Here is a 12,820-nt window from a genome sequence, read left to right as displayed (position 1 = left end):
ATCAGCTCTTCGCTGCCGTGTTTGAATAGCTCGGCCGGCAAACCATCTGCTCCCGTCGCTTTGTTGGTAATTGCTATTCGAACTTCTCCATGGTCCTGCAATGGAACGTCTGCTCGTCATTGATTGGGGAAACGGGTTTGCTGACTCCGCTGGTCCGGTGACTTGGATGACGAGCATTACGTGGAGCTCGTTATTAGTTTAAGTAAATATTTGATTATTTTGATGTTATTATTAAATAAAGCGAAATAATAAAAAAAAACCTGAATTTCATTTAAAAGAATTGAATTTGCTAGAAGTAACAAATGGGTAACAAATAATCTTGTTACTGCTTATTCCTACTAACATGTTTATATGTTATAGGTAACAAACTGATAACGAAAATAATAACACTAACAGATATTCGGGTAACAAATACTTTTTGTTATCCATAACACATAGGTAAGCTTTGCGCTAACAAAAGAATTGCTCGTAACTACTGTGAAGAGATTTGCTAACATATGTGTGTATTCTGTTAGAACAAGGCAGCATGCGATATTTGCCATTGGTTAGATCGAGATAACCATTGAACATTAAATAGCTATGTGTTACTTTTTTCTCACTCTCTGAACAAAAGTAACAAATATTTTAAGGAATGAAAAAGTGAACAATAACAAGTCGCTTAAAGCGCCCATACACGAGCACACAAGTGCGTTCGATCGGTATGTGTGCGCTTGCGGTTTATCGTGTATGGGCTTGTTCGCGTACCGATCCATGTTCGCGAAAATGTTTGATTTTTTACGATCGGTGCGCGAACATGTTTATCGTGTATGGCGTTGTCGGCGCACAAAATCTCATTTCTCTCGTGTCGCCGAACAGTGAAGATCGCGGACAATGCCATGTGTTAATGGGAGAGCTTGCTTTCGAGGCTGCAAAAAATCGATTTTTTTGAGGATTTTTTTGGGAGGGAAAGAAATAATTGATTCAAGCGAAATTTCTAGGCTTTATAGTTCTATATTTGAACATCTTTCACAAATATTTTGGATACGAAATCTTTGATATTCTGCCTTTGGGAAGCAATTACCCGATGCATCTCGCATGTACATTTTTCGGACGGCGGGCAGGATGTAGGTCGCAATTTCTAACGGAAACAAAGAGATTCATATTTTTTATTAATTTATCTTCTAGTTAAACTAAGAAAATTCCAAAAAAAAGTGTAAAATTTAAAATTTTATTAAAAATTGAATAAGTAGTGGCTTTTCAAAAGAATTTTATTTTATGCTGTTTAAAAATATACAATTAAAACTTGACTTTTCTTAATATTTTTTTAGTTTAAATATAAGATAATTTTATGCCAATGAAAATAATTCCATACGATTTAGTTTTTTTTCTATCCTGCCCGCCAATTAAGAATAATCGTAAAAATGAAAAACCGAGAAATCACGATTCAAAGTTTTCGCTTTTTGCCTAAGCGCTCATACATAGTGTAAGAAAAATAAAAGTTGGAATAACTTATTAATGAAATACAATGAAATAGATAAAAATGCTACATTAGAAATAAATTCCAAGAAATGTTCCGCTTGCCTGTCCCACATGTTAACTCTGTGAAGAACGAACGCAAAATGGATTTGTGTGTCGTGTATGGGGAAACGATTTCATACCGATCGAACGCACTTGTGTGCTCGTGTATGGGCGCTATTACATGTTTTCTAACAGCTACCCGTCTTGTAGGGAAGCCTTCGTTTTGAGGGTTGCTTCGCAATGGTGATAAAATATGAACAATCCAGCAATGTGAACACTGTTGTATGTAAACCATATTTAATCGTACGTGTACAGCATGGTTAAGGTTTTATAAAGAATTTGAACATGGAATGGCATCTCTAAAAGTATGTTTTAAGGTTGCCTGTGCCTTGCGCGAGTCGTTGTCGATTTGGATTTAGATGCTGTGCAATTCCATATAGGAAGGATAAAGTTTTTTAATCGTTTTGTATCTTCATTTGGAGATAATAAATAATCGCTAAGTTGTTGAATACTTCTAGCAATATTTGTGTGTAATAACCACGAATAGGTAAGTTTTTTGTAATCAGTACCGAAAAATATTTTTTTTGGTGCTATTAGCAATAAAATTGTGGATTTATGGCCATTATACATTATGGCTAATATTTAAACATGTTTTTTTACAGTTTTTAGAAAAAACTGAACCTGATAAATATAGTTCCAAGAATTTAAAACCTAATATTATTCCAATTTTTAAGTATTAGGGTTACTGTTAGAAGAGTCAACTTATTTGAAAGGGTTGAAAGAAAATGATATCAAATTCAAATAAAAATGGAGTTACTGCATATGATATTTCAATAAAAACACTTCTGCAAATGGACTGTGCAGGGATTCAATTGGCGGTCGTCGTTATTTGCGTACATAATTGTCATAAAAACTTTCGATATGGATCTGTCGGGACCAACTTAGACTGCAACTTCAGAAATATTTTACACAATTTCTTCGATCAACAACATTTGAAAACCCCTTAACATAATTTGCTTCAAAATAGTTTTTTAACGACAGCATATATTTTCAACGTAGTTACTTTGCTTTTGAACTAAATCGGAAGACTAATTTTCAACGAATCGGTTAAATTCGAAGAGATTGAAAGAAAAAAAGGCTGCGATTTCGAATAGCATCCCCCGATTTCGAGGTTAAAATGGGTATATACGGATAGAGAAGGTCCTCCAGATCTAGAATATATAAATGTACATATAGTTGCCGCTGACTTATGGTTTTTGAGATATTTGCATTCAAAGTACAAAAAATCAACTATTTAAAATGCGTGTTTCTCCGATTTATAATTTATTTTACACTTATATTTTATACTTTTATATCCACTAACACTTCACTAATTCGTTTCTAATCATTTATTTTATATTAAATAGTGCAAAAATAACTTCAATTTCATATCAAACTGTAGTTCAAATCCATTTATTCATAAAATAAGAAAATGGTTGTAAACAAGCAAAACATTAGTGTTATCATATTTTGTAATGGAATAAAAATAAAAAAGAAAGATTATGATGTCATAACTAAATTCATTATCGTGTGTTAAGTTATGTAAAATCTTTCCGAATTCTCTTTATCTTGTTAAATCCCTGTGTTGGTTCGCAAAAAGGTGTTCAACGCAAACAAACTGAGCAGGCCCAGGTGTTGGTCCGACCAAGGGGTATTTTTTTGAAACGCGGCCGAAGGCCGCCAAAGCAAGAAGAAGTTCAACTCAAAAGAACTGAGCACGCCCATGTGTTGATCCGACCGAGGGTTATTTTTTTGAAGTGCGGCCAAAGGCCGCCAACGCAAAAAAGAGTTCAACGCAAAATAACTGAGCATGCCCAGGTGTTGGTCCGACTTAGGGCTATTTTTTTTGAAGCGCGGCCGAAGGCCGCCAACGCAAAAAGGAGTTCAACGCAAAAGAACTGAGCACGCCCAGGTCTTATTCCGACCGAGGGTTTTTGTTTTTAAGCCGGTCGCGCTGCCGAAAGGAATTCTATGCGGAAAACTAATGTGTTATATATTTCCTCTCATTGGGATATTGGGTGTGTTCTTTATTTCTCTCAGTTCTGTAAAATATGAACTTAAGGTAGCACTGGTTAATAGGTAGAATGCAAACCTTTTGTTATTGTATAAACAAAAATAAATGAACAAAAGTTAAATGTTGAATAAAAGTTCTTTTTGCACCATTTAGAATAAAATAAATTATTAGAAACGAATTAGTGAAGTGTTAGTGGATATAAAAGTTAAAAATCTAAGTGTAAAATGTGAGAAACACGCATTTTAAATAGCTGATTTTTTGAACTTTAAATGCAAATATCTCAAAATCCATAAGTGAGCGGCAATTATATATACATATGTATATAAATTCTTGATCTGGAGGACCTCCCATATCCGTACATACCCATTTTAACCCCGAAATCGGGAGATGCTATTCTAAATCGCAGCCGAAACGACTTATTTTACGCGGTTTAGTATGCTCTCTACCAAATTTTTAATAATGCCTTTCAAATTCGACTCCATTCTGTCGTCACGATCTTAAACGTTGCCCATGTTTGTTGGAGCTGTTTTCTTTTCACTATTGACCAAAGATTTTCAATTGAATTGAGGTCTGGGTTATGTCCTGAAACTCCGTAAGGGTGAATTTTAAAATATCATCCCATAAGGATGATATGGGTAAATTTTAGAATAACATCCGCCGGTTTCGGACTTAAAATCGCTATGTCCGTATAGAGGAACTCCTTCAAATAAAGAATATATATATTTTTAATTATCGCTGACTTATGGTATCCACGAATACTTCACTAATTTTTTTCTATCCATTTCTTTTGCAAAAATAATAAATAAATAAAAGAAATAAAACAATACTCCCAAGGCAATAGCAAATTATCGGTTTTTCGTATAGAATTACTTTCTGCTTTGGTATATTCAGAAAAAAAATACCCTGGTTGGTCCAACATGGGGGTGTTGGTGGCCTTTGTCCGCCCTTAAAAAAATAATCCGATCAGGGCAGCGCTTATTTCATACGTACTTTAAATGCAAATATCTCAAAAACCATAACTTGGCACGATTGCGATTACTTTGGCGGAGGGTAAAAAAACCGAATTTCCATATAAATGGGATATGTGCGGATAGGGGAGCTTCTCGAGGGAAGAAATATCCAAAAATAATATAAAAATAACTTTTATTTTTTAAAATATTCACGATTAAAAGTTAAAAAATTTGCAATAATAACACATGGTATTTCTCTATGTTTCACTAAACTTTTTCACATTTTTCACTCTGTATATTTAAATATTATTAAACATTGAAATAAGTTCACATTTCACTTTTAATTTCTTATATTTTACCTAATATTATTAATTTAAAAATCACTGAGTTGAAAGGGTTAGATTGTTTACAATTATGAGGAAAACGAGCTTTGCCACATTTTAAACAGCAAATATGTAGGATTTTTAACAATTTTTCTTTGTTTGTTTTTTCGCGTGATTCTTTTTTCTGTATTAACTATAAAAATAATACTTTCTACGTGATTTATGTGACTGAAGTACTTTCGCGTAGTACTCCTTTCTGCGTTGGCGGCCTTTGGCCGCGCTTTAAAAAAATAACCCTGGTCGAGCGAATACCCGGGGTGACTGAAGTACTATCGCGTAGTAATCCTTTCTGCGTTAAAATAAAAAAAAATATATTGAGTTTCGTTATAAAATGGTTAAATTTTGGTTATTATATCTGTCAGCGCTTTCCATTTATTTTTGATAATACGTCGTTTTGTATATTAAGTGACAATATATATAATATTATTATATAATATTATTGGTAAATGTTCAGGAGAGCGGCTTTTCCGAAAACGTTCACCAATTTTCACGGGAAATGCCTTAAATTTAATTCCAATTTTCGAATATATATGGCTAATTTTATGTTTTTTGATTTTGCACGATATTTACGCTATAAATGGCATCATAGTTCGAAATTCAATTGGGTACTAGTGATTCATGCACTGATCGGTTTCGAGATATCGATACTCTCGATATTCGAGACTAAACAAGAATTGATAAAATTGAGAAACTCATAATAGAAAAATAATAATAATTGGAAAAATAAAAAGAAATTAAAATATCGACATTCTCAATATACATATGAGTCTGAACGAGAATTCGTAAAAATGAGAAATACATAATAGGAAAATAATAATAATTGGAAAAACAAAAAGAAATTAAAATATCGATATTCTCAGTATTCGGGTCTGAAAGAGAATTGGTAAAAATGAGAAATACATAATAGAAAAATTTATAATTCATTATTATTGCATAAAGAAGAAGGAGTTGGACACAGAAGAATTATGAACGCCGGGGTGTTGGACCGACTAGGGTTATTTTTTTCGAACGCTCGAATTCAATTCTCGTTCAGTCACGAATATCGAGAGTATCGATAATTCGAAAACGATCAGTGCATGAATCAATAGCGGCCATTCGAATTTATAACAGGGATGCCGTAATTTCGAACATAACCTTGCCATATTCGTTGAAGTGAAGTGATTGTGAAATTTTTCATATTTTTATAAAAATAACATAAAATCCAATTCCTCTTATTAATTAACTAAACAACATCAATAAATACGTGTATATAATTGATAGAAAATATATTTTTAGCATCTAAAAACGTGTTAAGTGTAAAAGTGAATTTTTAAATTCGGGCAATACGATGTTTTTTTTTATAAAAACAAAGAAAATATTGTTTTCAAAGACACGCGCCATACATATTCGTAAAGTAGAATTAAAAACGAGTATTTTAAGACATTTCCCGTAAAATTGGTGCACGTTTTCGGAAAAGCCGCTCTCCTGAACATATACCATATTATTATATAATATTACTATATAACATGATTATTTGTTTATTAAATTAAATAAAGAACATATCCATATGAATGGATAGAGGAATTTTTGGGAAAAAAGGAATTTCAGCGAATTTCCTTATTATCCCATGGCAACGCTCCATTTCGTCGTAATTTTTAGCACACACATGATGTTCACTACGAGTGTAAAATCTAATTTTTAAAATAAAGATTTCTTCGGTAAAAAAAACTGTTAAAAGTGTAAAATGTGGATTTATTTAAAGGTTTATAGTTTAATTTAATTAATTTGAATTGAAAAATGTGAGTAAAGTGTGTTTAATGCGGTAAAATAGCTTGTTGAAATGTTCGGATTTTGGGAATTTTTGAACTTTAAGGTCGAATATCTCGTAAACTAAGCGTTTGCGGTACTATACTAAGCGTTTGCGGTACCTATATTTATTTTTTAATCAGGAGGACTTCCTCTTTCTAACGGTATCTTCAAATCGTGGCGCCAAAGAAATCGGAATTGTGCCCATAACTCAGCGGCAACTGCACTCCCGCTCAGAAAAAAAAATCGATTTGACTTAATAATGTTTACATGGTAACTTTTAATAAAAATTAATCAGGGGTCGAATCGTTACATCCGTGAAGGTATCACTCGTCGCGGAAAAGCCTGTATTTCGTATTATGACATACATATGTACGTGATCGCAACGCTTGTATTGTAATCTGGTATGATGACATACGTAAACGAGTATATAAACGCATCAGTTCGTTCGAATCGTCATTGGAACGCAAACTACCAATCGTAATAGACAAATTTATGGAAACGTGAGCAAATTTTTTTAAATAAATTTTTTTTTTTTTTAATTTTTAGTTATAAAGAACAAGAAACAAGAAACCAATGAATTTAATATCTAATTAAAAATTAAAAAAAAATGTATTTATATGAACAAAATTCTTGTATTTTAAAAATAAAATTATTTACAAGGTTAAGGACAGATACATTTTTGAATTAAATTAATTAAATAATACTTTGGACCATTGCGGTGAGGTGGTTACCTACCCCAGTGTCCATTTCTTGTATGTGGTAAGAATCGCAATTTTGAGGGCGTAATTTATTGTAAATTGTATGCAGATGTTATGTAATGCCTCCCCTTTTTTGGGTTATACCTTCCTCTCTTGCCATATCCTAAAATTCTCCACCGTCTTGTTCAACGATACATCTACACAATTTTGTTAATGAGGATTCATAATTTGTTTTTTTTTTTATACCTGCGCTATTGCTACGATCTCGTAGCTATCTTTGCACTATTTTTTATCCCCATCACTTTCACTAGAGCTCATAATGCCAATCACCGCTTACGATTGACGTATCAGGTAATTTTTATACCCTGAACAGGGTATATTAAGTTTGTCACGAAGTTTGTAACACCCAGAAAGAAGGATCGGAGACCTTATAAAGTATGTATATACAGTTGTCCACAATATAATAGGAGTGTAATTTTTTAAATTACATGTAAATGACGTGAAACAATAACGATACACATAACGGGATACTAGCATTAAAATACAAAACAAATTTTTATTGTGATTACTGCTATTCTACTTCTGCTTTGCTGGTTCTCGGAGACAATTGTTATTGCTTTCCACAAAATAATAGGAGTGTTAGATATTTCGTTTTCAAAATAGTCCTTGACATAAAAAATTTTCACAAAATTAAAAAAGTAAGTATAGTTCCATAATTTAGCAGCCATTTAAATTAGTTATTATTTTATTTAATCATTGGGTTTTTCTCCAGTGGGTAGAGGAAATCATTGTACAGAGGAAAAGCGGAAAACGATAAAAAAAAAATTGAGAAAACTAGGAAAAACTTATAAAGAGATCCAAAAAATCATAAAATACTCTCCTCAAATAATAGCAAATGCCTTAAGTTATAGAAACAAAAATGAAACTAGTAGACAAAAGCGCAAAACATCCACTGCAGACGATCGCAATATAGTACGCCACTGCAAAATTAATTCTGCATCCATGACGAACTAAATTTGTCAGTTAATACTGAAACTGAACTTAGGCGTTTTGGGCAGAACAAATAATTTTCCCGAAGGCCAAGAAAAGGACACACATTAAAAAGAAGCACAAGGAAGCCCACATACAATTTGCAAAGGAGCATGGCTCCTGACCCGCGTCTAAATGGCGAAACATATTGTGGTCAGACGACTCCAAAGTTAAGTTATTTGGTAGTACAGGCTCTAGGAACTTTGTACGACGTCCTCCTAACTCAGAATATAATCCCCGGTTTACCATAAAAACCGTTATATATAACGATGCCAAATCATGGTACGCGTTCGTTTTTCACATTGTGGTGTTGATCCGATTCACTTATTTGAAGGCATCATGGACCGAAGGGCATATGTCAAAATATTATATGAGGTAATGTGTGTGGCATGTGTCAGCCTTATGGAATATGCCATTGATATGGGTATATCAACAGGATAATGACCCTAAACATACAAGCAAGTGCGCAAAAAAATGGTTTAGGGCCAACGGAGTTGAGGTTATGCGGTAACCTGCTCAGTCTCCTGACCTCAACTCCATTGAAAACTTGTGGACAGCTATCAAGAAGAAAGTAGCTGAAGAGAAACCAACCAATTCGACAGATTTATGGCAAGTAGGGAAAAAGGCTTGGAAAGGAATACCAATAACACTTTGCCAGGATCTCATAGACTCCATGCTTCGAAGGTGTGATGCTGTGTTAAAAAAGTCGAGGTTATTCATCGAAATATTAATTATTTTAATATTCTGTGAAACTTTAGAAGCATTATTTATTAAAATTATAGAACGGTCTCGTATAGTCCTATTTTTTTGTGGAACATGGAATCTGGAAAAATTAATAGATCTTAAGCAAATTACATTGTGCAAAAAGTTTGAAAAAAAAACATTTATGTTAGTGAAAATTAACAATTCGTTTTTCTCATGTGGTCAGTCCTATTTTTTTGTGGACAAATGTATATAAATGATCAGTATGTCGATCTGAGTCGATTTAGCTATCCGTCTATATGCATATATACGAACAAGTCCTTCAGTTTTTAAGATATCGTTTTGAAATTTTGCAAACGTCATTTTCTCTTCAAGAAGCTGCTCATTTGTCGAAACGATATCGGACCACTATAACATATAGCTGCCATACAAACTGAACGATCGGAATTAAGTTCTTGTATGGAAAACTTTCACATTTCACAATGTATTTTCACAAAAGTTGGGGCAGGTTATTTTCTAAGATAATAATGTAATCTCCGAAGAAATTGTTCAGATAGGTTCACTATAGCATATAGCTGCCATACAAACTGAATGATCGGAATCAAATGCTTGTATGGAAAACTTTCACATTTGGCAAGATATATTCACGAAATTTAGTACAGATTATTTTCTAAGGCAACATTGTAATCTCCGAAGAAATTGTTCAGATCGGTTAACTATTGCATATATGTAGCTGCCATACAAACTGAACAATCGGAATCAAGTTCTTGTATGGAAAATTTTCACATTTGACAAGATATGTATATTTACGAAATTTGATATATCGGGTGATTTTTTAAGAGCTTGATAACTTTTTTTAAAAAAAAAACGCATAAAATTTGCAAAATCTCATCGGTTCTTTATTTGAAACGTTAGATTGGTTCATGACATTTACTTTTTGAAGATAATTTCATTTAAATGTTGACCGCGGCTGCGTCTTAGGTGGTCCATTCGGAAAGTCCAATTTTGGGCAACTTTTTCGAGCATTTCGGCCGGAATAGCCCGAATTTCTTCGGAAATGTTGTCTTCCAAAGCTGGAATAGTTGCTGGCTTATTTCTGTAGACTTTAGACTTGACGTAGCCCCACAAAAAATAGTCTAAAGGCGTTAAATCGCATGATCTTGGTGGCCAACTGCCCATGCATCCCGAAAAATGCACTGTTTGGTGTGGTTTGTACGCTGGTGGAATCATTGGACCGTAGTTTTTCAAAGATGCTGTTGGACGCAACGTTACGGTGAATGGCGATCGCTATCGTTCGATGCTAACAAACTTTTTGTTGCCAAAAATGGAAGAACTGAACTTGGTTGACATGTGGTTTCAACAAGATGGCGCTACATGCCACACAGCTCGCGATTCTATGGCCATTTTGAGGGAAAACTTCGGAGAACAATTCATCTCAAGAAATGGACCCGTAAGTTGGCCACCAAGATCATGCGATTTAACGCCTTATTAAATAATTGTTTGTTAGCGAAAATTAAAATACGCTGTAAAAAATAAGTTTTCTAATTTAGAAATGTATATGGAAAATGGAGAAAAAAAACAAGTTTATAAGCAACAAAACGGATTTAAATACTTTTATTTAGTATTTAATACCTTTAAAGTATTTTTCTTATATTTTTATTTGACACAAAAATTTACTTCTTTCCTAATAGTGGGTGTAGCCGCCTTATGACCTTATAACACTTTGTAGCCAAATTTGTCGAAAATTTTCTATTATTCCTATTTTGAACTGTCACTATTTGCTCAAAATTCACTATTTGTCTTATTTAGCTTTTTTGTCATGTGACTACATTATTTTACCGATAGTCTCCGCACTGTTTATTACAGTATTTGCCGTATTTTCTTTTGAATACGATGTGAAAACCAGTAACGTTGAACATGGTGGTGTCAACAGAAAAGAAAGCAGAAATCGTAGCTTTATGTAAAATAAATTATCCAAATGTCAAATAGCTCCTGAAATGGGCATAAGATATTGGAGCGTGCGTAATATAATTAAAAATTATACGTATTTTAATTGATTAGCTCGAAAAAAGGGCAGTGGACGTCCGGAAACAGTAAAACCTCGTCACGAACGACAAATTAAACGGATGTGCAAAAGTGATCGCTTTCAATATGCTGGAACAATCAATGCAACATTTAACGAAATCAATGGGGTAAAAATGTGCTGAATAATCTTGGATTCCGAACGCGACGTACAGCCAAAAAGCCACTTCTCATTACACGAATGAAGAAACAGCGATTAGAGTGGGTAAAGTTACACAAAACTTGGACTACATCAGATTGGGGAAATGTAATTTTTTTCCGATGAATCCAAATTTAATTTGTTGAAACCGGACGGAGATGCCACAGAGCGTCGTAAGAAAGGGGATCGTTTTTTTTGGAAAACTGTGTTTTGCTCACCGTAAAGCATTCGCCTTATTTAATGGTGGGTGCAGCTGTAACCAAGTTTGGTGTTGGGCCCTAATAATTCTAAAAGGATCTGTGAACGCCGAAATATAAATTGGAATTTCGAGAGAAGGCGTTTTGCCAACTATTGACAGCTGTCCGAATACGCCCAAAAAGTTTATTTTCAGGATATTTCATCCCCTGGTCATAGCACCAAATCGGCACCCAAAGCATAAAAATACAGTCTCTGACAATCTCTCGCGCTGGACAGTTATCTTTTTCGCCTACAAGTGTTCGTATTTTGTTTTTGTTTTGCAAAACCGAAGTGCTTTAATTACTACTGTGCACACAATAAAATACTATTTTCTTAGACAATAATCTTATAGTGCCACATATACAGTCCGTGACATAAAAAAGACAGGCCTCCGAGTGCCTCCAGATATTTAGCCGGGGTTTACCCCCCAACAACAACAATGTTCGACCAACCAATTTTACCGCCGGCCGGGAAAAAGAATGCTCAACCATTAATTAGTTTTAACCACACAAAAACAATTCAACAAAAACATGTGGCCCTAAGTATTTGGTTATGTGCAGAAAATTAAGTAACGATACACTCGCAAATGTGTCGCCTTTCTTAATTAAAAAGGTAATCGATTATACCGCCGGTAGTGAAGTGGAAACTTGCAAAAAACTCAGAAATGGTAACATATTAATTAAAACTAAAAACTACAATCAAGCCGAAAAATTAGTGAAATTAGTGGCACTCTCGCCCACTATACACATTGAAATCTCCGAGCACACTTCACTTAACTCAACTAAAGGGGTCATCTACTCCAACGATTTGCGCGGTATAAAAGAAGAAGAAATCCTCGATGAATTGAGAAACCAAAACGTAACAGAAGTGAAGAAAATACTTAAAAAGGAAAACAACGACTCACTGAAGGAGACTGGTCTAATTATACTCACTTTCTCTTCAATATCTCTGCCAACTGAAATGTCAATAGGGTACGAAAAAATCAAAATCCGACCTAACATTCTAAGGTGTAAAAAATGTCGACGATATGGACACAGAAAAAATATGCAAAACTGCCAAAATATGCCCTAACTGTGCTAACGAATTTCATACCAGCGAAGACAACGAAGAATGTGTAAACAAAAAGAACTGCGTCAACTGCAAAGAAAACGACATCCAAACCTACAACCACAACTCATACGACAAAAAATGGCCCATATTCGTACGTGAGAAAGAGATTCATGCGATCATAACATTGGAAAAGGTTGACAGAAGGAAAGCAA

The 12,820-nt window shown here is 33.9% G+C and overlaps 1 protein-coding gene across 1 annotated transcript in view; it reads left to right on the top strand.

The window, feature by feature from the left end:
* Positions 1-1,870: 1,870 nt before the first annotated feature.
* LOC120781758 (importin subunit beta) overlaps positions 1,871-12,820 on the top strand; it is a 57,676-nt gene continuing 46,726 nt past the window's right edge. Inside the window, exon 1 of the mRNA XM_040113992.1 lies at positions 1,871-2,044. The gene's annotated coding sequence lies outside the window, so the exon portion shown is untranslated. The remainder of the gene's footprint in view (positions 2,045-12,820) is intronic.

Source organism: Bactrocera tryoni, unplaced genomic scaffold, assembly GCF_016617805.1.
Source record: "Bactrocera tryoni isolate S06 unplaced genomic scaffold, CSIRO_BtryS06_freeze2 scaffold_7, whole genome shotgun sequence".
NCBI classification, from domain to species: domain Eukaryota; kingdom Metazoa; phylum Arthropoda; class Insecta; order Diptera; family Tephritidae; genus Bactrocera; species Bactrocera tryoni.
The sequence above is the reverse complement of the archived record's forward strand: the minus strand, read 5'-3'. Positions and strand labels throughout refer to the sequence as shown.